The 23,862-nt window shown below is 39.4% G+C and overlaps 1 protein-coding gene across 1 annotated transcript in view; it reads right to left on the bottom strand.

Moving 5' to 3' along the window:
• Positions 1–23,862, bottom strand: part of CNTN5 (contactin 5) — a 968,120-nt gene that overhangs the window by 722,436 nt on the left and 221,822 nt on the right. The gene's annotated exons all lie outside the window — the stretch shown is intronic.

The raw sequence follows: 23,862 nt of genomic DNA, 5'->3' as shown, positions 1-23,862 counted from the left end.
AGGAAGATCTGTCCCTTGAGATATTTAAAACTTTGCTAGACACAGCTCTACAATATAAAGAATTTTCCTACAGTGACAGGTCAATCAGTTAAATGGCCTCCTAGTAAAATATCCAGCAGTTTGGTCTAGGAAAACAAGCAGGGAACTTCGACTTCGTCTACACTAGGAAAATGGGGTAGTTAACGCGTTAACAGGTTTTTAAACTTCCACTTAGCATCTCTTGTAGACAAAGGCAGTGGTTTTAAAAACATTTTAGCCAGTCAAGATCAACCTTAGAACTCCAAACCCAGCTAACACATCTTTAAACACTATTGTCTTTGTCTACACTAGGTGCTAATTGGGGTTTAAAATAGTTAATTAACACATATTAGCTAATATGGTTGCTTAACATACCTCATTTTCCTAGTCTAGAAAAGGGGTCAGATTCTCCACTGACTTACACCACATATTATTTACACCTGTACAAAGGACCACCAGTCTGATTTGATAGTGTATTACAACCAGTTCTCAAGTTTTTGCACTAGGAATGCAGTTCTGAATCAGTCTCCTAAATTCTAATGCTACTGATATGTGCAGCTTTCCCCAGGGCTCACTTCCATCAGCTAACACATGTCAAAACACAACGTGCCCTGTCTATACTACAGTTTTAAAACATGTCTGTTAAAACATTTTAGATAACAAATTTTAAAAACACACCGTTTACTCTAGGCCTTTATTTATTTCAGTTTCCTTATATCAAAAATAGAGAACACCTATGCCAGAGGGGTGCTGTAAATGATTAGATAAATTGGTTAGCTTTTCTATAGTGTTTTAAATCTTCAAGTGCTGTACAAATATTAAGCCTTTATTATTACTTAGCTAATAGGCCTATTCATCTCTAATGTCTATAATCTTACACTGGCTCTACCGCCGCAGTAGTGTCTACTGATACTTATTTCCATTTCCTTTCCATGTCCAGCATCATTTTACCTGCCACATTGCATCTTAGTAGCTCCTTCTTACCACCATTCCCTTGCAAAGCCTTAGCGGGGGAAAAAGCATTGAGTAGATCTTGAAAGACATAGAGTGGGTTCAATAGGCGATCTTCAATAAATGAGGATCACGCCGGTCTGCCATTACTTAAAATCTGTTCCTAACGTTCCAATTGACAAACTGGGGGTCAAAATTAGGGTTGTGCGGAATTCAAAAGGTTTATTTTAGGGTTTTTCAAACAAAAATATTGGGTGTTAAATTCTGGATTTTACACCTCCTCAAATTTTGCTATGTGAAATGTCAACAAAATGTATAATTCTTCTCATAATATCACAGAAAATATGACCTTCCATAGCTTTCAGTAGAAATGCATACTCCCTTGAAAATGGATGTTTTGCATTTTGTCATCAATATTTTGTCCCCCCTCTAGTCTGAATGAAGAATGCTCCATAATACTAGGCTAGAGACGAAGTTTAAAGGATAATAATTGCCTTAACATTAACAATAGCATTTATGCTGTTTGCACAATCACAGCCCAATTCAGAACATATGTATTGCCATTTATTTCCATTTTCTCTTCTCACCTACCTTTTTCTTAGTCTGAATAAATCATTAGAACAGATGGGAGAAGATTATCAATAAAAGGCGTTGTTAGCCTCCATGTAAATCCACTATACTCCGTCAAAATGCATTGCTTAGCCACTTGCTCATATTTTACTCTCAAAACAATCCTTTCCTGCCTTAGGAAAGCATCTTGTTAGAATTGCTAAGTAAATTATTTTAAAAATTAGCCAAAGAGAAGAGTTTGGAGACTGTTTACTTGTTCTTGGACAAACATATTTTCAGTTCAATCATTAATTAATTACTACTTTAATGCTCCAGTGACATTGTTCTTTTGTCTGCAGAGATATAGACTACACATATATACACATAATAAATTAAAGAAAACAACAATATATTATATTATTTTACATCTTGTGCTGGGGGAACAGGGTACAACTTACTCTCTGAGGCATTCTATTCTTGCAAATAGAGTAGTATTAAAATGTGGTAAAGCTATTTATCAAATATCTTACAGTCACAGGATTGCTTATCAACTGCAGATGGTCTGGGCTTGTACTTTTATGATAGATTAAAATCCTTTCAGATCAACAAAATGCAAGACTGTACCAGAATATTTCCTGCAATCCTTTACTCATGCAAGTAGTCCCATTAGTATTACTATTCATATAAGTAAGGATTATGCAAGTTTGGACCCCATATTTTCTCAGTATAAGTCATATATCCCCCTGCAATGACACACAAAAGATTTTCAATATGCACCCTGAAGTACTTAAGCATTTAAAGGGACAATATCAATGTGAAATACAATTTTTTTAAAAATGTCTTTACTTGTATTACTATTGTTGTTAGATTTATTTTTTATCCTATGTACTGTTTGCTTACAATAAGCATTTATCTCAGGTTGGACTATGAGACGAGGCTGGTCAGTTGCATTTTGGTTGGTAATCAGTTTTATCTTTCTGTCTAGGTCCTTATAAGACCATAAGAACATAAGAATGGCCATACTGGGTCAGACCAAAGGTCCATGTAGCCCAGTATCCTATCTTCTGACAGTGGGCAATGCTGCTACCACCACAATAATAACTGAGCATCCCACAAACATCTGAGAGTTTGTTTTCACAACACTGCTGTGAAGTAGGGATGTATCACTGTCCCCATTTTATACTGCATGCACACTTGCATAATAATTCAGTGTTTGGGGTTTCGATGTTGCAAACAAATGTTTAAGTAAAAATCTTGTGGTGGAAACACAAATTATTTCTAAATCCCTTGCCTTCTTTTGGCTAAAAGAAAAGAAGTGGTTTTCTTTTCCCCAATCTGTATTTTGCAAATATTTAATTCATAAACTCCGTAACCAAACTTTAACCAGGATTTATGCTATTACAATATATTTAAAAAAATAATAAAATATTATTCTGGTACATTAACAATGTTTTAATGGAACTTTATAAAACCCTTCAAAGTCAATTTAGTAATGATCAAAGTGAGAGATTTGACAGACCTGGAGCCTCAAATGACAAAAATCCTAAGTAGCATGTTTCATTACTCATAAAACAAAGTATAATATATGCATTGGCCCCACTGTCCTGGGCTCTACTGTCTGAAATTACACTGATGTATATTTTGAGCGAAAAACATACAACGAGGAAGTCAATTATCTCACAGTAGACCAAACAACAATGGGGACTATTTGTGACCAGAACATACCATAAAAGTGAAGAGCTCTATTCATAGGTTAAATGGCTAGTTGTTTTAGTTATTACAGTAACAGACATACCTCCACTGTGATGTAATGCAGAGTAAATCCCAACTGACTGTTTCAAAGGGCTTCTTTGCAGATTCATAGATTTTAAGGCAAGAAGGGACCATTAGATCATCTTATCTGACCACCTGCATAACTCAAGTCACATACTTTTATCCAGTTATTCCTGGCTTGACCCCAATAATTCGTGTTTCACTAAAGCATATCTTCCAGAAAGGCATCCACTGTCAAGCTAAAGACTTTAAGAGATGAACAATCCACCGTCCACCACCTCCCTTGGTAGTTTGTTCCAATGACTAATCAGCCTCACTGTTAACAATTTGTTCCCTATTTCTAATTTGAATTTGTATGACTTCAATTTCCAGCCATTGGTTCTTATTATGCCTTCCTCCGCTAAATTAAACAGCCCTTTAGTACCCAGTATTTTCTTCCTGCGAAGATACTATTCTAAGAGGAGTTGAGAAATTTACTTGGTTAAGTTGCACCAAGAGTTTTCTAATACACTGTAAATATGTTTTAATGATAATATAATCTTCCACAAAATGCTTATGAGTATCAAACAATTACTTACAGCTACTGAATCAACTAATTACGCATAATCATTTGGCTCATTTGCTTATATATTAGTGATAGTGTTTTCAGCAGGAGTGGAAAAAGAAAAGACATTTCATCTGTTTTTTTATTTTAAACATTCAGGTATTCATCTCTGCAGTGCAATACCGGTGAGGGAGAGCACACACATTAAAATGAAAAAGTGAGAGAGAGACAAAAAAAATTGCAGAGTTTGCGATCACCTTTAACACAATATTTTAATGTTCAAAAGGTGTGGATGAACTGAAACTGGTCTAATAAATAGGCATCCATACCACAAAATCTTGTATTTGGCACCATTTTGGGCAGCATTAGCAGGGGAACCATAGGGCAATTTATGTGCTAAAGTTAGGTGTTGCTTAAGTGTTTTGCTGGATCAGGGCGTTAAAGTCATGAACATGTTTTGTGTTAAATGTGTGACATAACTAATTTTATTTCAAATGCCTGTTTTCACACAGAAAAGGATATTAATATTGAAAAGGGTGGAAAGGGATACAATCAACTTGAAAAACATCACACACCTGCCTGGGAAAGCAAAGTTACCTCCTATTGTTTTCAAGTCACACCTAAAATTTCTATAGTTGAAATAAGTTAGTAAAAAAATTATCTATTTAAAAAAATGTTTCTTTTGGGCATTTGACAGTACTTTACGTATTGTCTATGACTACCTGATTTATAGTTGCATTTCCTGTCTTGTACACTAGCATGGAGATATCATTGTCATACACTGCTCCAAGGAGGGGAGAGCTTATATACATGCTCTCCTTCATGCCCCACGGAAAAGTGTTTCTACTATAACACTGTAGCAGAGATGCATCTCTTTTAAGATTTTGGGGCCAAGAGAATGCCCCCTTTTTCTGATGACCCCTGAATGGTGCTGGAGAGCCATAAAGGTGTGGACAGCTGGGGAACCTGCTCCCCTTTTTTATTCCTCATACCTCTACATGCCCCAGGGAATCAATGGGAGCAGAGGAGGGGCTGGGAGTCCCCTCACTTTCTAGCCCCTACATGGAGCTCAGGAGTAGAGCTTGATGGGAAATGGTCTTCCCGTCCCAAATTAGGATGACAAGTCAAAAATCTTGTAAACTTTTTTGTGAACTAATAATCTGGAAAAAAAATGGTTTGGGTCCATCAAAACATTTCATTTTTTATCATTTCAAAATGTCTCATTTCATTTTCAATCTTTCACATTTTACCATAATTCGCTTGCATTTCAAAACTAAATGTTGTTTTGAACTGAAGAACTGAATTTCTGGGCTTGAAAATGTCCAAACAGGGCAGTTCAACAATTAAAAAACAAAAACAAAAAAACTTTTTTTTTCAAACAAGAAATTCATCAAAACCAACCCTCTCTAGCAAATAGTTTCAGTTTTGACAAATCAGCATTTTCAATGAAAAAAATGTTTAATAAAAAAATTCCTGAGCAGCCCTGAATGAATGAATAAAACCTGGGATCAGGAAGGCCTATTTTTCTCTCTCACAGAATCTGCCTGGGGCTAGTGGACTATATGAACCTATGAGCCAAGAAAGCTTCCCCCCCCCCCAAAAAAAACCACCCTAGGCAGGGGGCTAGAGAGGAGCAGGACCAACAGGACAGGCAGTTTCTTCACTTTCTGGGCTCTCTCTTTAGGTCGCAGAGACGGCTTAGAAGTTAGAAGTAGCCTATGGTGCTACTGCAGAGTCCAGCAGGCAGGTAGGAGAGTACAGAGGTGGGGGAAGTAGCCCATTCTAAGCACATCTGGTGGAGTTTCCACTGGGTTTGCCAATCCTTCTTGCTGAAAAGACTCTCTTGCTGAAAAGGTGAGCCATCAAGTCCAGAGCAGAAAAAAAACTTTATTTAAACTCTTTTACAAATGGAATGCTTACAAAGATTTCAATGTGTGCTGTCCAAAGGATGTTCCTCTATCAGATACCTGAATCATTAGAAGTTAATGTTAAAAAAAAATAAAATGCTAAATTAACAGTGTCCCATTAAGTGTGTTGAATCATGTAAGGCTGCTACTACATTCTCTCTGTTGTAATGTTCAAAGTTTTCCTAGCAGATTTGTGAGCTCTGACTGTAGCTAATTATATGCCAGTAGCTTTAAGTCTATATTTGATGGGAATGCATGAAATTACCTGCTATAATGTGTGCTCTCATGTGTATCTGGATGCTGAGATGTGTCAAAAACACTGATTTGTGATAATCATGCACACTGATTTATGATCATCAGTTTCTAATAAGCAGAGGTCACACCTCGTTCTATCTTCCTTAACAAACATTGGCCTATCTTACTTAGGGAAAGTTTTATTCAAAGAGTTGCCTGAGCGATATAAGAAGATCCAAAAAGCTATAGGTGTCTGCCTTAGTGGATGTTTCAGCGAATTGCTTTCCTGATATAGCTTAGTTAGGATTTATCAGCTTTGATGAAGAAGTAGATTTTGAAAGGAGCACAAGAGAGTTCAGGGGCATTTTTGTTTATTAGTAATTGCTTTGAAAAACTAATTTGGAATATATTTACAGGTTTTATCTCCGAATTGTAGAGTACTCCAGTGTACCACAATGCCCCAAAGACGTATGCCTGGGAATCAACATGAGTATGATTGTTCATGAAATAAAGTTATCCAACAAGTCAAATGTGGTCTATTAAGTTAACATATAACTTCAGGAGACATGCCAATGAAACAATGGATGTTGGTAAAGGAGGCTGGGTGGAGGAAGGATCAGATTTGAATTTGATTTTGCAAAGCCATACTCAAATTTTTTTTAAACCAAACCCAAGGGTACATCAGATCCATGTTTCATGATACTTGAACCTTTAGGATTCAAAGGGGAGAAGGGAAAAGGAAGAGATCTGCATGGATAAGGGAAGTAATGATTCTACTGAAGATACAGGGTCAGCAGACTGTCTCAGTCTGAAATACCGGTGTGGTCTTAATGATCTAAAAATCAGTATCGTCACATGCTAGGTGGAGAACAACTGGATTTTTATTACTTTAGGCTGCCTCTATCACTCTAAACCTCAAAGTTTAAAGGAACAAGGGGATACTGTGATGACAGGAATGCATTTGATTTCCGAGTTGGCCAGGTAGTGCCACAACCTATAATTTCCAATGGAAATTATGGCTTGAGGCTACAGTGGAAATATTGACTATGACTGAAACCTTTCAATAACAGGCAATATTCCCATTACAGGGTAGTTGTGTCCTATGTCCTTCAGGCAGAGATTGGCATTGCTGTGGAGGCATATTCATCACTAAGAAATGTTTCTTTGCAGTCTCAGTGCAGCCCAGATACTCTATATGTATACTGGGTAACCACACCATGCACAGAAAAGAGTATTTATAGTTTATGAGGAGCTAATGAAGAATAATCTAAGTGGAAAGGCAGCAGCATAGAGATCAATGATTAGGAGTCAGGAAGTCCTGAGTTCTAACTTTGTTCCTTCCGTGATCTGTGTGTCCTTGAGAAAGTTACTTCCGCCTCCTCAGGTATTAAATGAGGCTAATACTTCCTCACTGAGGGATTGTGAAGATTCATCTTTGCATAGTGCCTTGAACATATAAAGTATTATGCAAGTGTGAAGTATCATTATTATCTAATCCAAACGCATCTGTAATTTAAAGTGGCCGTAGAATATTTATCTTTATTTTGCTGCTTCACTGTAGCAAACCATAAACCCGGTTTATCTGTGAGCAGCACATGCCCTGTGGTGAATTCAAAGATCAAAACAGATCATTTCCAGTAATGATAAGCCAATACCCTTCCTCCTCCCAAAAAAATACTATTTGGCACAGTCTCGAGTTGCATTCTACAAGGGAGATTTCTTCAGTTATACCAGTATAATTATACCAGCATAGTTATACCACTATTTACTTCCCAATGTGGACTTTCTGGAATAAGAGTGGCATTTTTTAGCTTAGTTTAAACTGCTTCCAAAGCAATATGAACTAAATGAGAAAAAAAGTCACTCCTATACTGGAATGAATATCTACATGGGGAGTTACATCGGTATAACTTTAACTATAGCACTTTAAATTCATACCCTACCTTATAACAGTTGAACTTCTCCATGTAGACAAGCTTTTAGTGTGACTTGATTTTTCGGATAATTTTTCAAGTATTGTAAAATCCTATGTGGTTATTTTTAGCAATACTAGGATTTTTTTGGCTTTTTAGAAATTTGCTCTGTGCCACACAAGACAATTCTAAACTTGTTCCTGATCATTTGAGGGCTGTTTTAGGGGTCAGTTCTTGAAGATTAGAGTTTATGATCAATTGGCTACCCTACAACTGTAAACACTAACTGGAGTAGTTCACCTTGTTGAATGCATACTGTACTGTAAATCTCCTCCCATTGCAATAGGCCATTTCACGGTCTTTATGAAGCACTTCTGTTTCACTCAACAAGTTGCTTATAAAAATGTTTTTGTGCTGAGGAAAGGTGGCTTCCACTATCTGGCCATCTTTGTCACAGGCACACCCTCAGTGTATACCAGAAGCAATATATCCCAAGCCTTTTGTAGTTAGGGGACTTTGAATTAAACTCAAAGGCCTACCTTTAAATAAAATAAAATAAAACAATGTTATATGGCAGGGTAAAGAGTTATTGATTATAAAATTTAGATGACTAAGGATGCTTTCATTACACTTTGGTAAAGATTTTTTTTTTACCTGACTCTGCACACATTGAAATTGATCATCTTATTTAAAGAGCTTGAAGGCTTGAATTCAAGCAGGATCCCACAAGCAAAAATGTTGCTGATGTGCACAAACGAGTATTGACTATTAGGAGTTATATAATTCTGTTGTCTAGATAATGTGGAAGCTCAAGGTTGGCATAGAGAATTATTTATAACCTAGTAATGCTCCCTGGAATTGTATTTCATATTTAAAAAAACAGGCAGTTTGGTGTGCGCCCAATCCAGCAGCCATATTTCCTCATGTTTACAGATGAGAAGGTATAAGTTCATGACAGGGCTGGATTGAGAGACCCCAAGCTGGCTGCAGCTGTGACTATCAGAAGTGATTTTTGTTTTGGAGGAAGAAAGCCAGTGGCTTCAAGCACCAGCATCCCTGCTAGTCAGATAATGAACATATCAAAATGAGCTGCATGAGCGGCTGTTAAGCTGGTCCTTGGGCCAGAGAAAGGGTATTTGGCAAAAGCAACTGATGAAGCAATTGCAATCTCACCCTTTTCCCCTTAAATTTGCTTGTCTTCTGCTTTGAAGTCTTTGGGATTCAGGTGTTGTTCATCACTCACATCACTGCAACACACACACATGGGAATAGCCACCTTACAATAATATAATGTTTTGTTCTCAAATGGTTCAGAAACACACCGCGGTGACAGTGGACACTCAATAAAATGCACAAAATCTCTTTGTGATGCTGTGTATAGCAAAGATGGCCATTTATATCACTGTTGTTACCATTGTTACACTTTGTGTAAGATTTATGGAAATTGTGTATCATGTAAGGTGTCAATGGAAGTTACAATCTATCATGTATGATTATCCAGGTGTCATCTCTGCATCTGAAGTTATGACAATTGGCTATGTATTTGTATCTGTGTTGTATTTCTGGGTGACACCCATTAGATGAATTTATCTTGAGGCTAGACAGCTGTGTGTTGATAGCCCATTAAGGACACTTCACCCTAACACTGGGCCGTAGAAGAAACTCATCCCACCCAGTAGGTCTTCCTGCAGATGCCTCAGGCACCCAGGGGCCAATGGTCACCCCCTGTGAGTCAGCAAGCCATGTAAGGACATGTGATGTGCTCATTTGACCCTGGACTCCCTCTTGGGCCAGTAACTTTCCACTTTATTTGGGACAGTAAAATTCCATGCAGATGGCAGAGGATATAAAAAGGCAACTGTGACATCTCCATTTTGTCTTAATTTCCTGCTTCTTTTCTCTGGACTGGATTTCTAACAAGGAAGCCTTGAACAAAGACTGATGACCCCCCAATCTGTTTGGATAATTCCAGAGAGACTTTTGCAAGCTAGCTGTTTGTTCCATTGCTGCTATGATCCTGATCTATGAACACTGCAAATCACTTAAATGTATATGATCTATTAACCATTTATAACTCTCTTCTTCTTTTCTTTTATCATTAAACCTTTAGATTTTAGTTACTAAAGGACTGACATCAGCGTGAATATTGGGTAAGATCTGAGTTATATACTGACCTGGTTAAGTGGCTGATCCCTTGGGACTGGAAGGACCCTAATTATGATTTAACTGGTTTTCAGTAACCACTCATGATAAAGTCCAAGTTCATGGCTGGTGAGCCAATGGCTGGAATGCATAAGGAGACTGTGGTTTTTGCTTCTTGTTAACCAGTGTGGTGATACAGAAGCTCATTTATGTTGCTGGTTTGGTAAACTCTAATGATAATAACTACCAGTTTGGAATGTGTCTGACCTATTTCTTAGCAGTCTGTCCTGAATTTGGTATTCTCAGCTCTAACCACCTGAGGCACGGTGACACTCTTCCAAATGTACAGTTCATTCAGATACATGTCTGAGTGTCAAGTTTCCTATCAAGATGACAACATTCCTACATGGAACAAAAATAGTTGCAATTTATATACATTGCAACTATTTTTGTATATATAAAGCATATAATTTTTGTAATGGATTTATGGATTAATATGGATTTGACCCCATCATCTATTACATCATCAAACAGGGTGTTGGGGAAAACATAAAAGAAATTAGTTTGCCAGTAAGTTTTGAATTCTCATTTCTATATGTAAACCATGTAATTATGACCTTTTCACTTCTAAGTCCAGCTACCTTTCCAGCACAGTCACCAGATTGTGATGCTAGCAATACACACAATCTATTGCCATGGAAGTAACTGTATTTCCTTCAAGGTGGCAATAAAAAGGCTCTACTACCATATGCCTTTGAAATTTATCGAGGTGACATGGATAATTATGAAAGACAGAAAGGTTAACAATCTTTTTAATTAGTATGATTTAGTTACAATTTCCCCCCTGGCATGAAGGTCCTATTTTAAGATAAGGTATTTCAGAATTACCTTCAAAAGGTGTGTTTGTTTGTTTGTTTGTTTGTGTTTTTTTTTTTTTTTGGCATCTGCACAGTGCACCACTTGTTCCTTTTTTATATTTTTTCCAATGATTTCTGCTAGGTTGTTTGTTCAGATCACAGATTCCATATCACATTATATCTCTTTTTATAATTGTTTTCTTTATACTTCTTTTTCTTTAGGTGGTAGCAATTTTCCATTCTATTTTCTAATTAATAATTTTTGTCCAGCATACACCTTATTGACAAAAAGACACAGTGATCAACATTATGGCTTTTATTTTTCAAAGTTTGATTACATTTCCTCTTGACTCTTTCCATCTAGATTGTATCTAATCTGATCTTCAATCCAAGTTGTTGTCAATTTACTCCTTAACTAGTCATTCGTATCTATGATAACCTCTCCTCTCTCTATTTCACCTACTTTTCTACATGACTAGGAAGACTAATGTTGCATCTTCGATTTCTAATTCTCTCATTCTCATCTGAAGTTTCTCTATTCTCTCATAAACACATTTTTCTGTACAGACACTATTTCCCAAACAGTTTTTAACCGAAGTTTTCATTCATAAAATAAGAGTTATACTAACTCCACACATTATCCAATGGTATTATTCAAGAGATGCAAGTATAAAAATTAGTTTCTGGGGTTTCCCCACAGTAGAAAATTACCTTACAAATAAGCAGTGTGGCTCTTTTAGATAAAAAGATTGGATGGACAGTTAAGTTTCCAAGATCTCAGTAGAATATCTGAAATATTTGGATTTGTCATATTGATCTAGGAACTGCATGTGAAAAACATTTTTCATTAGTTTGTTTTTTGTTTTTCTTAAGAGGGAGAATATACATTTTTCTGCTTATTTTTAAAAAAGTTTTCACACACAGCTCACTCAAACTGCTGACCTTTAAAATTTCAGACTTCACTTGGGAAACATTGAGTTTTGAAAGATTGTAAAGTTATCAAAATACTGTATATTAATAAAATCATGGATTTCATACATGCATTGTAATTAAAGAGTTGTGCAATGAAAAACATGCAAATAAGAAAGTACCTATATTCATGTAATCTCACTTTATAGATATGAATGAGAATTTAAAATTACATAGGTTTATATAAATTTTAATCTCACATAATCTCTTAGAATGAATGTGGTTAAAGCTTATATAAAACCAAGGGACGCAATTCTTTAGAGGACTTAAGCACATGAATAGTTCTATTGAAATCAATGGACTATTCATGAATTTAAATTAAGCATGTGCTTACACATTGCTGGATAAAAGTTTATATAGGCAGTTGGGGAAAACACAAATATGAAACTCCACAGTGCTTCACACAGGGCTCTCTCTCTCTCCCGCTCTCTCTTTTTTAGGTCTTAAAAACCTAAAGGAAATTACATGGGGAAAAAAGTACCATTATACAGCCATGTCAAAGTTTCAGGTTTAAACTCATGAATGTCAGGAAATAGAGAAAGTCAAAGTTCTCACAGTAATGGTAACACTTATGTCATAGTTTTGATTACTAGTTAAGATGTTAAACATATAAAATATATAATATATATAATGTTATATGTTTAAACACTTACCTTGAAATCAAAACTACTACATACGTATATTGGTGGAAAACAGCATGTGATCATGCAATTAAAGACTTTGTCACAATGTGTATGAACAAGGGCACAGAATGTAGTATTACATACAAATGATAAAATAAAAGCATATTAAAGTTGCAAAATAAGCACACACAAAAGTTAGGAAGTAGCAGAATTAATTCTTAACCTTAATTTTGCCCCCTTCCTCAGGCACATTGCTACAAAGTCTTTAATTACATGATCAGATTCTGTCTTTTCCCTAATAGGATCGCTGCCTCATTCAGTGTCCAAAATGGATGGTGTTCAGTGAATGAAACAGCTGTTCAATATTTCTTTTACTCCATATCATTCAGTGTATGGGCTCATTCTTTATTTGCCATACAACATCAAACCACTGCACTGAATCTAGAATTATTAATTTCTCCACTATTCCTCTAAAAGTTGTACAGATCAAGCAGAACTTCTCCACACTTGAAGATACCATTTTCTCCTGCTTATATATAAATATCCCAGAAATACAAAAATCACACCTGATTATTCAGGTTTTAAAAGCCCAGTTTTGTCACTGATCCAAAGGTGCTCAGAAACCACAGTAATGAGTGTAATATAAGAACCTGAAAACAATAGAAATAATATGACCATCTCTACTTACGAATGGTTTCAGAGTAGCAGCCGTGTTAGTCTGTATCCGCAAAAAGAACAGGAGTACTTGTGGCACCTTAGAGACTAACAAATTTATTAGAGCATAAGTTTTGGTGGGCTACAACCCACTTCTTCGGATGCATATCCGAAGAAGTGGGTTGTAGCCCACGAAAACTTATGCGCTAATAAATTTGTTAGTCTCTAAGGTGCCACAAGTACTCCTGTTCTTTCTACTTACGAACTGTATCAAAAATCTAATTCCTTGAGCATAAATCTCCACTAAACAACTTCAGCTTTCTCTCCTAGTTTCTAGTGACAATTCCTCCCAATCCTCATTCCGAAAATGTTTTCAGTTAAAATCTATTCAATGGTTCACTAAAATTATTTGCTTTTGCCTCATATCTTTTGTAAATATGGTGTGTGTGGGTGTGTGTGTGTGCGCGCGCAAAAAGGGGGTGGTTTTCATGCATTTTCCAAGATTTGAGAACTCTTCATACATAAAGAGAATATTCTCACATTAAATTGATTTGATAAACTGATCTAAAATGGCAGGTAATGTAATTCGTCATTCATTTTCTCCAAAAGATCAATTACTTCTTTTTTTCTTTTGATAATTACTAATTCTGATTTGAGCCTTTAAATTTTGTTACTGTTGGGTTTTGCTACTGGACCATACTACTGCACTTTAGTTATGGTTGGGTGTTGTTTGTGATGTATTTTTAAATTAAGTCAAAGGTGCCGTATGTCAAAAATATGGATTATTTTGCACGTTTATAACCCCAAATAAATAACTATAGACCATACCCTGAGGTGGTGTGAATTGACATAGCTCCATTAAAATCAACAGTATGCTGATTTACACCAGCTGAAGTTCTACCCCAAAGATTTTACAATTTGTTTTAAACAGATGCTAAGCTTAACAAAGTGCTATTTAATTGATTAGTTCAAGCACAGGTATCTGAAGATACAACTTTATTGAAGCTGATGAGCTGTGGCATATTGCATTGCATAGTTTCATTGGCACAGCTGGGCCATTCACTAGAATTCCATGGGAAACCCTCATAACCAACCAAACAGCCTGGAATCATTATTAAATAATACCTTTCCATTTCAAAGAATACTAAGTTTAACAAGATATCAAATACCAAACGTCATGGAAATTCCAAATCCTGCTCTCAGTTACAAGTGTAATCACACAATTATAACCAGTGGAGTCACATAAGTATAAACCCAGACTTTAAACAGCAGAAAATGGCCTCACTGGATGTACTTATAAGTGAATATTTCAAATGTGGACCATCTGTAATGATGGGTACAGTACCCTTTTACAGTATATTCAGAGTTACTCAGTATTGAGGTGAAACTTTAGTCTTTCCGTGGGAAGGACATTATAAAAAGCGCTAATAATTCAGCTGCTTAATGTCAGTAAGCTTTTGAAAAAACACTACTATACATCTGAGGAGGACACACAGGAGAAACTAAAGTCATCATAAGGACTTTTTTTTTTTTTTTTTTAAGAAAAATCATTACTACAGCTGGAATACAGAATATAGCTGGAGTGGAAAGGGAATTACCTCAGAATTGTGCAGTCTCAAAACTCAAGACAGGGCAATTTGAGAATCAACTATTAGAGAATTTTTGGAATTTGGCAAAGGTTTATGTACAGTTACAAAGCATCTTTTAAATACATCTTTAGATTTGAAATATACAATATTTTCACCCTTTGACTACAGGAACAATTTATAGTATCATATAGTTACTACATACCTTTATAACAAGGAGCCTGACCTAGTGAATTATGGGCAAGACTAGAAACCAGGAAATGGCAAATTTTAATCCCAGTTCTGTCATAAATGTGCACAGTGATGCTGGGCCAACTTCTTAACCTCTCTTCCTCATTTTTTACTTCTCTGTGAAACAGGGATACAACCACTATACCTCAGAGGTGTTCTCAAGATTAGTTTATTGTACAATGCTCTGAAAATATGAACTCAAGATATAGTTGCTAAGAATCACCACCAAAGTGTTTCATTCAATCCTGCACTTCATCCCGTCAACAATATCTCCTCCAAGCTCTGTCATAATCATCTTAAATTTAACATAGCCTTAACCAAACCTGAGTGCCTGATCTTTCTTCCAAAACCCTCTCCACTCTCTCTCTGTCAACTTGATAATACCCTTATCCTCCCTACCACTCAAACCTATAATGGGCATCATCTTTAACTCTTTCCTATTCTTTTCCTTGCCTATTCAGGCTTGATACCAGTCAGCTCAGTGTTCTTGGGGAACCAGGGCACAGTATCTAGCCTGTCTGACTCATGAAAGACACCCCCACCACACACCAGACTCTGCTTGAACCAAGACCCATCAGAGAAAAGGCTTGCAGAGAGCAGTGAAGGGCATTGGGAGACACACCTAGACCCTTCCTGACAAGGGTGACAAGATTAAGACATCTCCATTTGCATACAGAATGGAGAGCAGAGACAACAAAGAACAGAGAACTGCACTGAACTCTGGGACCAGGAAAAGCAGGGAAGCACTGCATCATGGGAATCTCTGCTCCAGATGTTAATGAACGCACGCCTGCCACACCCAGCTCAGCAGTTATCAGACCAATTCTAGTAATGAATCCTTGATTGATATCCAAAATACTGAAGCAGCCTAGTTGCATTGTGAACTCACTGGAAGAAAACACCACCCATAGCCAACAGTGATCAGCTCCTATTGTCTAGCCTAAAGAAAACCCTTGAGTCATCAGTTTACCCATAAACAAATCTAGTGTTCTCCCTTGAACCATTGCTGTTTCTCTACAAAAACCCCTACCTATGTTCAAGTAAGGGTAGTGATATATAGACCCAAACTCTGCATCAGTTCCACTGGGACTCCATCTTCTCCTGACTGATCATGCTGGGGACTCTGCTTGTCTCCAGCACTCAGGACCCTGAGCTACCACCATCACCTGGGAACCCCGACCAGTTCAAGCTTCAGGGAGCAGTGAGATCCTCTTCTTTCTCTCTTTCTGTTTTCCTTTCTACCTTAGGCATTAACCTTTAATAATGTATGTTATGTTGGTTTAGGCTCTCCTTGTGTAGTTATCACTATTATTCAATAAATAAATTTATGGTTAAGCTGGTTGCTTCTTTCTCTCTTGCTGAACTTTACTCTTTTGTGTTTTTAGCTTCCCTCATTTACTCTACAGCAACGCTTTTTTTACCTAAGCTAAAGATCCCTGCAGTGCCCAAAATACTGTGGGGTTTGCTCATCAAGTAGGTTACTACCAGTACGATTCTGATGTGAGAGTGGGGATAGGGATGTGCTGAATCTGGGCCACATAAGGGTGGCAGCTTGAAAGTGCTGCTTGACCCAGTCCATTGAGCCCAGGGGCACATAAGGTGGGGGGGGGGGCAAGTAGCTGGAAAGTGCTGCTTCATCCAGCCCATTGAGTCCAGGGACATATAAGGGGTCAGCTTGAAAGTGCTGATTGACCTGGTCCGCTCAGATTTGCGCTGTTTGTGTGTGTGTGTGTGTGTGTGTGTGTGTGTGTGTGTGTTCATCCGAGTCCAGGGCTGGAGGAACCCAGCCCTAGGGAATCTAGGTCCTGCAGGATAGCTCTATTGGGAGGGGACTTGCATAAGGGAGAAGTAGAGCTTCATATGAAAACACAAGTGACACAAGCAGCACATTGATAGAATTACAGAATCTGGTCATTTCTTTTTCTCTCTACATCTATAACTCTAGTCCAGGCCTCATCATCTCAGATTTGACCATAGCATTGCCCTCCTGTCTGGTTTCCATGATGCCCTCATTGCACCAGTGCTTCAGTCTACAAAATGTGCCAGCTAAGATCATCTTAATTGTCTGTTGTCCTGGTCTGCCATCACATTAAATTCAAGCCTTTTCTCCTCACTTGTCAGGCCCTTTACAATTCTGATTCCCCTACTCCCATCCTTCAGTCCATGGTATAGAATGCTCCTGGATTTTTTGCTGATACTAAGCTCATACATATTAGCTTCAGTGAGTAACACTTTCTACCATCTCCAGTTCGCTAAGACACTGCATCCGAACCTGGCACAGTTGGCTTCAGTTATACTCATCTGGGACTACAGCAATGCAATATACCTGGACATAAAGCCATCAGCCGTCAGGAAACTCCAGCTAACATAGAATACTTCAGTGAATCTCCTCAACAACACAGGCTACTATGAGCACATCTGACCTTTCCTCCACTCTCTATACTGCCTTCGCACAGATCACTGTGTGAAGTTCAAGGTCCTTATCTTCAAGACACTCCATGCCCTGAGCTCATGGTATCTAAGAGATTGTCTGAAGCCTCAGTATGAACACTATGGTCAAAAGTTCAACTTCTCTGGCACAATGGAAATTTCTTCCATAAAGGTAAAGCTTGTCTAAGCCTGTCTGAAACTGTTGAATAAACTCCACTAGGAGCTAAGGACCATCACAAATCTCCCCACTTCCTGCTCCAAATGCAAGGCTCACTTCTTCAAACATAGAATATCAGGGTTGGAAGGGACCTCAGGAGGTCATCTAGCTCAACCCCTTATTCAAAGCAGGACTAATCCCCAGACCTCTAAATGCCCCCCTCATGGATTGAACTCACAATCCCGGGTTTAGCAGGCCAATGCTCAACCACTGAGCTATCCCTCCCCATGCCTACTCTAACACAGTCAGTCAGTCACTGTCTCACACTCTCTCTCTCTCAAAAAAAACCAAACAAACAAGCCAAAATCCTGCCAAAACATTATGCTGCAGTTCCCATCCTTGACTTGAAATTTAACCATGAAATTGACATTGATATTTCTGACTTATTACACCCTTATTGTTGCTATAAGGGTAGGACTGAGCCAAAATTTTAAGTCTGGGACTGAACTATTGCAACCTCAGGAAACCAGATGACCCAATCGTGCTCAATTGCCTGAGCACAAGCAACAGAACATACCAACAAAATAGGAACGGATGATTTCACTCACTCTTAAAATTTTGGCTCAGTCCTACCCTTATAGCAACAATAAGGGTGTAATAAGTCAGAAATATCAATGTCAATTTCATGGTTGCAATCTTCTGGGCTCCAGTTGTTGCACTTTCATTTGATGCTGTTCACTTAAGTCCTGGGAAGGAAATTGTTCCTGCGACCTGGACGATCGATACAGCTTTAACTGGTTAGTATGGTAAATTTTATCTTTATTATACTTTGCTCCTGTTACTCTAATCTTATATACTGCTGAACTGAGTTTATCAATGATTCGGAAAGGTCCGATCCATCAGTTACTCAAGCCATGTTCTGGTGACTTATATGATAACAACATTACTTGGTCTTCTACCTCCCAAGTATTCTCTCTCTGGTTTTTGTCGAAGTATGCTTTTGCCTTACGTCTGGATTTTCCCAATTTGGCAGCTACCTGCAAGTGGATTTGATTTAAATGTTTTTGCAGATTCTGCAGGTAGGTATCCATTTTTATTGCCTCCAATTGAGTGCCACTAGTGTGCCAAATTAAAAAAATTATATACTTAATTTAATTTTTCTGAATTAATTAATTACTAATTTTATTAATTTTAATAATTTTAATAATTATTGTGAATATTAATTAGTATGGCGGATGGGTGAGAGAGAGAATAAACCACATCTGACAGATATTAGTCACATTGACTATTGCACTGTAGGAAGGCACTCAGATACTTCAGTGATGAGGGCAGTATAATAACCTATAGAAAACATGTGATGGGGTGGGCTAGCCTCAGAGTCCCCCTGATGGAGGCCTCAGGGTCCTGCCACACCCATCCCAGGAAAGGAGCAGTTGAAGTAAGTCCTCCAAGCAGCCTAGAGAGACTGCGCAGGAAAACAGCCAATCAGGTGGAGGCTGAAAAGGACTAGCCAATCAGAGGGTTGCAGACTAATATAAAAGGAGTCGTAGTGCAGACCAGCATCAGTTCCTTGCTAGAGCCAGAGTAGTGCTGATGGTGCCCTTGCTGGCCAAAGGGAACTGCAGCACCATGGACAGTTCAGTGCTGGCAGGGACCGGGGGAGTGAGGATGAGCTCCTGGCTGACTGCTAGGCCTGAACATAAAAGAGCACTGAGGTAGAAGGCTGAGGCCAGGAGGAAGTGGGGCAGGGAATTGAAAGCAGTTTAGTTAAAGGGACATGACAGCATGTGGCCGTTATTCTTAGGGTCTGTGGGCTGGGACCTGGAATGGTAGGTCTCCACCCATAGGCACTGGGCAAAGTGGCCTACAACTGGACAGCAATAAATCCCCAGAAGGAGATCTGAACTACTTAATGGCCCAGCTAGAGAATTGGGGCCAGAAGGGCTCAAATAGGGCAAAAGCATTGCCTCAAGGGAGGAAGTTCTGGGGGTGTGGCTCGAAACCACGACTGTGACTGTTTAAAGACTGCAGATACATTTGACCAGAAGGGGATGCTCGTGACACCATACTGTTACAGAACAGAATAAAATTTACCAGAATAAAATTTACCAACTCTTACCTTTCATTAGGTGTCCCCAAGCCTCTTTACTCTTTTATCAATTACACTATCTTCCCAGGGATGCTGAGCTGCCTCATCAGATCGAACTTGCTCGATGTACTAAATCAAAGGCCTGACAAAAGCCTATCAAAATTGCAGCACCTCGCTTATTAAGTTCAGCCATCTTCTCAAAACACTGCCTTAAGGTAAAGATCAGGTCAACAGTGGAAATAGATCAGGTCAACAGTAGAACCAGGTCTAAAACTGCACTAAGTATCTTGGCCTTTACCATGAAGTGCAGCATTGAATTGAGAAATTAATTTTCCTGGAACCAATAATAGCATATTACCTCTATTGTTGCTACATTTGGCCATATTGCCCTCTTTGAACAGAGGCAGAGTAACACTGTTCTTCTAGTTGCCAGGGATGATATTAGTGTGCCAGATGGTTTAGAAGAGTTTAAGTAGCCATGACACAACAATACCCTCACCTGTCTTCAGCAACTTAGGAGTGATGTTACAAATCCTTGGTGCCTTCCCAGATTTCACCTTATGGACTTCAACATGGATTTCTTCTTAGATGAAGGAAGATGGCTCTAGCAGAACTTCCTTCTCCTCTGCAAACAGAAGAGGGGCTGCAGGCAGCAGAGAATTAAGGAACATCTTTAAATGACATTCCCCTTGATGCAACTGATCTTGCAGAACTGGCTGATGGTGGCATCCTGATTCTTTACTGGACAAGCTTCCTCCACAAACACCAGCAAGTTGTATACAGGCTGTGGAGGTCCTGCCTGGCAGTGCCCTGTTCTAAACTGGCTGCCTGAGACAATCATCAGGATTGCTTATCTTTCTTACACAATCACTTGACGACATTTCAAAGTTGAACCCATTTTGCCTTTGTTTTTGCTCTCAACAAACATGTCTCGAATTGTAGTCTCCCTTTGTTCTTAGCTCCAACTTCAGTGAATGTCTTTTCACGGATCCATAGGTGACTTTAGCAGGGTTGAAGCCCCAGCACGTGCACTGATGACTTATAACACTGCTGCTCTTCATCAGACAGCAGAATTGGTATTTCAATCTCTAATACAGAGGTCGGCAACCTTTCAGAAGTGGTGTGCCGAATCTTCATTTATTCACTCTAATTTAAGGTTTCGCGTGCCAGTAATACATTTTAACGTTTTTAGAAGGTCTCTTTCTATAAGTCTATAATATATAACTAAACTATTGTATGTAAAGTAAATAAGGTTTTTAAAATGTTTAAGAAGCTTCATTTAAAATTAAATTAAAATGCAGAGCCCTCCGGACTGGTGGCCAGGACCCGGGCAGTGTGAGTGCCACTGAAAATCAGCTTGTGTGCCTCCTTCGGCACACGTGCCATAGGTTGCCTACCACTGCTCTAATGCTTCCATGGACTTAAGAAGTTCAGAATGGAAAGCCATCTGAGAGCCTAACTCTGATAAGAGCTTTTGGCTGAACTAATTTCAGTCCATTAACTACTTATCGTTGAAGTCAAAGGTGCACTTTTGTCAGCAGACGTGTCGTTGATAGAAGAGCTGTATAATAGAACAGAAACCTGTGTTTGAGTCAGTGTCAGATACATGGTATGGTTTCCTATTTCTATGGGAGTCAGCAACGCTGGGTTATGTTACCATCAATGTATAATACTGTCATTGACTGGTTGATGGATATGCTTGAGGTAGCTGTCGGTGGCATTGAGCTGAACACCATTCTGCTTCGTGATCCTGAATACATTGATGACATTGTCTCTTTGGCTCAGTTTTTATTTCAGTCTGCGTAAGTTGTTAAACCACTCTGTTATACCACTCTATCAGGCTTTCTCTGCACACTGCTGGAGGCATTGGCACTCTGACACCCCCTGTTCAAGGAAAACCCAGTCAGACTGGGCTACCAACAAGACTTAGTCCTCCAGAGACCTAGAAAAGACAAGAGGAAACACTGACCAATGGGGAGCCAGCTGGCCAGTTAAGAAGGAGTTGTTACAGAGCAGCCCTACCTGCCACAAACGCTCACCACTTTAGTGGGTTTTATTACATTGAATCTGAAGAGAATAAAAGTGAAATACACAAAATGACTTCTAATAATGTTGTTACTGTTGAAAGATTAAAATATAGCTATGGCTGGTTTCCTGCATCCTTTGTGTCTGCTTACACCTGGTAAAATGGCAAAAAATTACTCCAATGGGCTTCAGACATGGTCTGATGAGTTCTGATTTTTTGGTGTGTATTTTTAAACCTCTACTTCTTCTTGTTTTTTACCTCAACCTCTTTCTTTTTTTTCTCCATGGGGTCTCTCTAGTATAGGGTCTCTATACAACAGTGCCAACCCTCAAGATATCAAAAATCATGAGTTGGATCCCCCCAAAATCATGAGATTGGCTCCAAAAACATGTGCTTTTAGATAGATAGATAGATAGATAGATAGATAGATAGATAGATAGATAGATAGTGTGGGAGGTGGTTGGTTTCTCTTTTGATTTTTGAACTCCTCCTGCCCATCGCACACGCGTGTGTGTGTGTGTGTGTGTGTGTGTGTGTGTGTGTGTGTGTGTGTGAGAGAGAGAGAGAGAGAGAGAGAGAGAATTAGTGTTGCCCATTCTCCCAAATTCATTGTGTGATGATGATGACTGGGCTGGAGGTCTAAGCCACAGAGGAGAGGCGCTGCAGCTCCTGACCAGTGAGAGAAGGGGCACAGAGCAAATGACCGAGGCAACAGCAGAAAATCTTGGCCCTGCTGCAGGAGCTCTCACCACCACAACTTCCCATCCCCTGCCCAGCAATTAATTCTGCCCCCAGCCTCCAAATCAATCCTGTCCCCAGACCCCCCATCAGTTCAGTCACCCTCCCAGCCTTTCCTCTGCTTCTCCTGGCGTTCTTCACCCACCTCTCCCAGGCCTGGGGGAGCTGCAGTAGGGTCCCCTCTCCCTCTTTCAGCCTGGGGACAGCAGCATCAGGGGCTCTTCACCCCTCATTACCCCTTCCCAGGCTGGGTGCTGTGAGGAGGGTGGAGGAGGGAGTGGAGTCACCATGAGCTACTGAGGGGTTTTTGCGCCTTCCACTCAATGGCCTTGAGTTGCTGAAGGGAGAAGGAGAGAGCTCTGATTGGTTTCTCAGAAGATGGGCAAGTGGGTGAGGCAGCCCATCACTGAGAGGGGTCCCCAAAGCAGGGCTCAATTTGCCAAGTGATGGAGCCTCTCATGTCATTGCCAGACTGGTTGAAGCCCCTGCTAAATTTCTATCAGTCAAAAAATAATGAGAGTTGGCAATAATTTGCATGGGTGTGCACCCAGTGTCATCCTCAGCTCCAGTGGGGAAAGAGGGTGAGTAGTTTGTGAGCTCTCTAGTAGTGCTCACTGTTCTCAGTGGTGTAGATGCTGCCTGAAACCATGCAAAGCAGCAGTATGTATGTAGCTAGGCCAGCTGTGTTGGTGTATATTTAGTAAACTAAGTTTTCTGGATTCTAGTGATCAAACGATTTTTGCTGTGTAGAAAGCAAAAGACAAATCAAGTCAGGAGAGCATCAGAGCAGAGCAAGGAAGTCTATCTATTCTTGCATAACCCACTGCTGCTGTACTGGCTCTGACTGGGGCTCTAGGGGAGCTTGGATTTCTAAGCTCCATGTCGCCTTGAGCCCTGGTGCTGGAGGTCTATATGCCTCTAGGGGAGTTGGGAACCTTGGAACTGCCTCTCCTCCTCCTGAAGGCCTGTGGAGATGTTGGCTATGGTGGGGGACTTTTGGGAGGTGGATGCCCCTTGGTTCAATGGAATGAGAGGCAGGAAGGGCTGGGCAGACTTTACTGGGTATTGGGGCGTGTGAAGGGTGTTCACCCCACACCAGCAGAGATGGGGTTAAAGAGGAAAGAGAGGCCAATTAGCCTTAGGCTGCACCTGCTGGGGAGCTAAGAGGCAACCAGACTGAGAATAAAGCTCACAGCTCACATGGGCAGGAACAGGAGAGGCTTCCATAAAGCTTTGGAGCTGAGGATGGAAGAGGGCTGCAGGAAGGAAGCCTGAAGTCATGTTTCCTGATACAAGAGGGAGAGTAGGAGCCTCTAATCGGAGTATAGGAAGCAGTCCAGGGAAGGAACAGTAAGGGCTGAGAGAATTGACCTGAACTGCTGGTTTGAGGGTCTCTGGATTGGTAGCCAGTGTGGAGAGCAGTCCTGGGTTCCCCTTCCAACCACTGTGGGAGTGGTGCAGTCAGCAGGGT

Source organism: Terrapene carolina, unplaced genomic scaffold, assembly GCF_002925995.2.
Source record: "Terrapene carolina triunguis isolate 2854851 unplaced genomic scaffold, T_m_triunguis-2.0 Scaffold97, whole genome shotgun sequence".
In the NCBI taxonomy this organism is placed as follows: Eukaryota; Metazoa; Chordata; order Testudines; family Emydidae; genus Terrapene; species Terrapene triunguis.
Note: the sequence above shows the minus strand (reverse complement) of the source record. Positions and strands in the feature narration are given on the sequence as shown.